This window comes from Fukomys damarensis, unplaced genomic scaffold (genome assembly GCF_012274545.1).
Source record: "Fukomys damarensis isolate Sample0158 unplaced genomic scaffold, DMR_v1.0_HiC HiC_scaffold_8, whole genome shotgun sequence".
Taxonomy (NCBI): Eukaryota; Metazoa; Chordata; class Mammalia; order Rodentia; family Bathyergidae; genus Fukomys; species Fukomys damarensis.
In genome coordinates, this window is record NW_022900920.1 from 23871002 (window position 1) to 23876367 (window position 5366).

At 37.5% G+C, this 5366-nt stretch overlaps 1 long non-coding RNA gene across 1 annotated transcript in view; it reads right to left on the bottom strand.

Annotated features, from left to right (window-relative positions):
- LOC104869382 overlaps positions 1-5366 on the bottom strand; it is a 37006-nt gene that overhangs the window by 723 nt on the left and 30917 nt on the right. The window lies entirely within an intron of this gene.

Below are 5366 nucleotides of genomic sequence, written 5' to 3' on the forward strand. Positions count from 1 at the left end.
GTGTGTGTGTGCGCGCGTGCTAGGGAGTAAAGACTCTGGGTTCAATCCTCTCCACCACCACTATCACTACCACCACCTCCACCACTACCGTCCAGAGAGTGTTAATGTTTTTGACTATGACACTCATATCTATCAACTCAGATATTCGTCTTTTTTTGTGGTGCGAGCATTTAAGATACATTCTCTTGGCAAACATGATTTTGATTACACAGGAATTGTATTAGCTTTTCATTGCTGTGACAAAGTACCTGAGAGTAATTTAAAGAGGAGAGATTTATTTTAGCTCCAAGTTTCAGAGATTTTGGTCCACTGGCCCCATTGCTGTGGGCTGTGAGAAGATTATAGGGTGGAGCAAAGCTGCTCGTCTTATGGAGGCCAGCAAGCAGAGAGAGGGGAAGAGCCTGAGGAGAAGGGGCCAGAGACAGGACATAGCCCCTCAGGTCACACCCACTCACGATCCACTCCATCCAACCAGCCCCACATCCTATTTCTATCACCTCCCAACAATGTCTCCAAGTTATCGTCATCAGTGGTTTAACCCACTTGATGAAGTTAGAACCCTTATGATCCAATTGCTTCCCAAAAGCTTGTCACCTGGCAACCAAGCCTTCAACACAATGAGCATTTTGGGGACACTACAGACCCCACTCATAGTAGTAATTTATTATGTCAATTTCCAAACTAGTCAAAAGCCACCTAGAAAAACAAAACAAAATAACAATAACAACAAAGAGAGTAGCAAAGCTCCCTGTATCTCTGGTGCCCCACCTTTTGCTCTTATGTCTCTTATGTCTGAGTTTTTGTTGTGGTGGTGTTTCAGTTTTACTTTCCCTTTGAAAATGTATTTTCCACATTGATCAGATCCTTGGGAGTGAAAGAAAGAGGTACCCTACATTCATGTGTGTAGATTTCCCCTTCCCTTCTACTTCTCTTCCTTTCCCCGTCCTCTCAGGGGAAAAAGACTCCAAACAGAAAAATAAACAAAAATACAGTTCATCAAAAGAAAAGTGATAAAAATAATACATGTTTTCACCATCAAGAAATTATTTTTGTTGTGAGTTTAATTCCCCACACAGGAAAAGAAGAGAGAGAGAGAGAGAGAGAGAGAGAGAGAGAGAGAGAGAGAGAGATAAAGAGGGCGGGGCTGGGGATTTAGCTCAGTGGTGCTGCCTGCTTTGCAACAGCAAGATCCCAAGTTTGATACCCAGTACAAAAAAAGAAAATGAAAGAAAGAAAGAAAGAAATCATCAAGGTTTTTCTTTCCACATTTAAAAAAACAAAATTACCTTATCACATACAACCTTTGGTGCTTAACACTTTGTTAATGTAACTGACACATTTTCCATGGTAATAAGTACATATGTGCATCATAGTCTTAATGATTTTGTATGTAGTCAATATATCTATGTCTTAAAGCCATTTCTTTATTGCTGCATATTTAGGTTATTGGGAGGGTTACTATTATAATTATACCATAATAAACAACAGTGACTGGATATTTTGTGGTCTTATTTGATCATTTTTGTTGGATAAATGACTAGATATAGAATTACTGGAGCAAAGAGTTTCTATATACTTAACACTTTTTATTTCTGGTACTGGGAATCAAACTCAGGACCTTGCACTTGCCAGGTAGGCACGGTGCTGCTGAGCTACATCACTGGCCTTACTTAAGACTTTTTACTCATACTGCTAAGATGCGTTGTGGTCAGATGATATCAAGGCCATACCAAGCACACCAGGAATGCATGAATGCCTATTATCCTAACTCTATCAGTATCAAATATTAACCCTTGGAAACACTATCAAGCATTCTTGTAACCTTTGCAGATTTGATAGAGAATTACAACATTTATTATTAACACCTGGCCAGTTTTGTTTCACTCATATTTTTCTACTTCTTCCTTACATACACAAACACACTAGATTATTATATTTATTTATTTATTTATTTGGGACCAGGGATTGAACTCTGGTCCTTGTGCTCGCAAGACATGCTGCAAAACCACTGAGCTAAATCCCTGGCACACTAGATTATTTTAAAACAAACTCAAGATGTCATATCAATTGCAGATTTACAGTGTACATTTTTAAAATAAAAGATTTTTTTGGTTATAATGTAAGCACAATTTATTACCACATTTGAAAAATAGCAACTTATTAAAGCACCAGCAAGAACTGAGTTAATTCTCACCTGCTGGGGACTGAACCCAGGGTCTTGTGTATATTGAGCACATGTTCTATCACTAGCTATACTCCAGCCCTTTCTCTTTTTTTCTTACAGTTGGTTTATTTGAATCAGAATCCATACAAGATCAACACACTTGCACGTGGTAAATTTTTAAACGAGGTGAAATTCATACAGCATGTAATTTGTAATTATCATTTTAAATGGCACTGTTTAATGCCATTTAATGCATTCATGATATATGACCACTAGTCTCTAGTTTCAAAATTTTGCAATCATTTCAGAATACCTTTTAAATAGTTGTTCACTATTCTCTTCTCCTTCCAGCCCCTAGTAACCATTAGTCTACTTTCTGTCTCTTTGGATTTGCCTATTTTAGATATTTTATACACAAGAAATCACATGTGATGTGGCTTTTTCTTTTGTCTAGTTTTAATTCTCTTTTAATCAACAGATCGCTCCTTTTCTTTTTCTTGACTTTTATTTGTTGAATCAACCGAGTCATCCTCTTGTGGAGGTTCCCACAATCTGGATTTTGCTGACTGCATCCTGAGTGTGTTGTTTAACATGTGCCTCTACCCCCTACACTTTCTGTTAACTGATAATTAACAGCAAGGTCAGTACATTACAGTCATCCTGTGTATCTCATATTCCTCTACAGAGGAGACACTGAACATTGTTTTAAGTTTGATCAGTAAGCTGGGGTATTTTCAGGCTGACCTAGTCACTCTGAAGCTCTTCTTTTGCTTTTCACCAAATGCAACTAAGAGTCATTACTGATTGTGGCCTGGATCCATGATTTCATTTTCATTAGGGGTTATAAAAGATATAACAATTTTGTCATTCTTTTGCATGACTAGCTATCTTCTACAAAGAAGAGTTTCTTATATTAGCTGTTTGGCTGAAACATATTATGTTCTGAAACATAATTTATGGTAGCCAGATAAAAGTACTTGATTCTTTTTCAAACCAGTTTTTAGAAAATAAATGAGTTCTCTAGTCATCTAATTATCTCCAAAAAATATCTTTGAGAGTTTTTAAAGTATCATTATGAACTTATGGATTGGAACATCACTGACATGCTTTGATCTAATGCACCTAAAATTTTTATGCTCAAACTTCCCCACCTTATGTCTTCATTACAATGTGTTAGAGCCCCTCTTCTTTAAGGCCACAAATTTAGCTGTTAACATCATTTCTCTTTTTATTTAATTTTTTTTCTTTGAGACAGGGTCTTGTTATGTAGTTCAGCCTGGCCTTGAACTCACTATGTAGCCCAAGGTGGCTTTAAACCCACAGCGATCCTCCTGCCTCGGTCTCCTGAGTTCTGGGATTACAGGTATGCACCACCACGCCAAGCCTCTTTTTATTTAATCTTGAATGCATTTTTAATTATTTTTGCAATACATAATAATTTTTCTTACTTCTTAATGGCCCAAATCAATTACAAAACCCCACCTAGCTGCAAAGGAGTCTGGGAATTGTAAAATTGAGAGATTCTATGGAAAATGGTGGAGAGAACATTGAAGGACAGCCAACAATCCCTGCCAGGGTCCCTCATGTGCCTGAGTAATTCTGTCAGTATTCTCTTTGAGTCTCATAACTTGTTCAGTAGATAATTTGAAAAACATTTTAATTATAAAAGAAAACATGCTCATTGTAAAACAAAAAATTTAGATGTATATAATAGAATCTGAAAAAATCTCCATCACTACCATCCTACACTTCACTCTAGAGGCAACCACAATTGACAGTTGGATATGTTTCCTTCTAGGCATTTTAATACATTTTTATGAGCACATATCCACACATACCCCTTTATAGATGCATGTTTATATATATCTATATTTCAAATAAAGTCATACAATAAATTTATAATAGAGTAATTTATTTTTCATAAAGTAATTTGACTTTTCATTTATTTGTCTTTTTTCTTTTGTCTATTTTGGAGATTTTATGGCAGTATATAGTATTATTCCATGATATAGATAAATCTTTATATAAACATATTCTTCAATGATGGACTTTTTTAGATACTATTGTCTTAAATTTGACCTTTGTTGGGATAAATATCTAAGGTGAATTGATGAGCTTTCAGCTCTATTTAGATCTGAGTTAGCAAATCCAGTGATTGTTATACTTTGTGCCCAATCATCACCTGTGTTTCTAGAAGGGATAGGTATATTTGATTTCACGGAGGTATCTCAAGTTTCTCAGAGATAAATCTAGTTGATAATGATCAAATTGCTCACATTTCTAAAAAGCTTGTTGCAGATTTTCAGAGCTTCCATGATATTTTTGATCCTTTCTATAGTTCTGGAAAAAAACAGAGCAGGTTTTATCATTCTCAAATTACAGATGAAACTAATGTTCAGAGTGGTGAAGCACACATAAGATTGGTGACTACTGGGCAGGGCAGACCATAGAGAGATCCAGAGTGCCATGGCTTCATGCTTAGGGTTCAAATGGTGTTCCTGCTTACACAGCCAGACCTAGCTTTGCATTTCTGAAGACAGTGACAGAGACACTCTCATGGACCACTTAGTCATTAGCTTCTGGCTCTCTAGGAACAGTCCTGGTTGGTTTAGAAGAGGGTGTTAATCTGCCAATGGCCTGAGAATTTATGAAGGAGGATGAAGATCAGCTCATCCAAACCCACTAGGATATTGTAGTACAATGGGCCCAAATGGCTTGCCCAAATTTACACTCAACATTAGTGGCAGAACTAGGCCAAGAACATGTGTCTCTTGCCTTTCCTCTAGGTCTTTTTGCTGCATCTCACGGATACATTAAAAAGGTGTGAGGGAAGGGTTATCTGCTAGTTTCGGCATGTTCAGCAGACACAAAGCTCAAGGGATAACTTAACAATGCCTTGTGTAGGAGATGTGACACAAACTGGTGCATCTTCCAGACTACAGAAAACCATAACAGAGAGAGGTGCCAGGTATGGTGGCACATACCTATAATCCCAGCTATGTGGGAGGCTGAGACAGATGTATAATGAGCTCAAGGCCATCCTGGGCAATAGTGACAGCCTGTTTCAAAATAAAATAAAAAGGGTTGGAGATACAGCTCTGTGATTAGGCAAGCACAAGGCCCTAGGTCCAATCCTCTGAGAGAGAGAGAGAGAGAGAGAGAGAGAGAGAGAGAGAGAGAGAGAGAGGGGGGGGGGGGACCA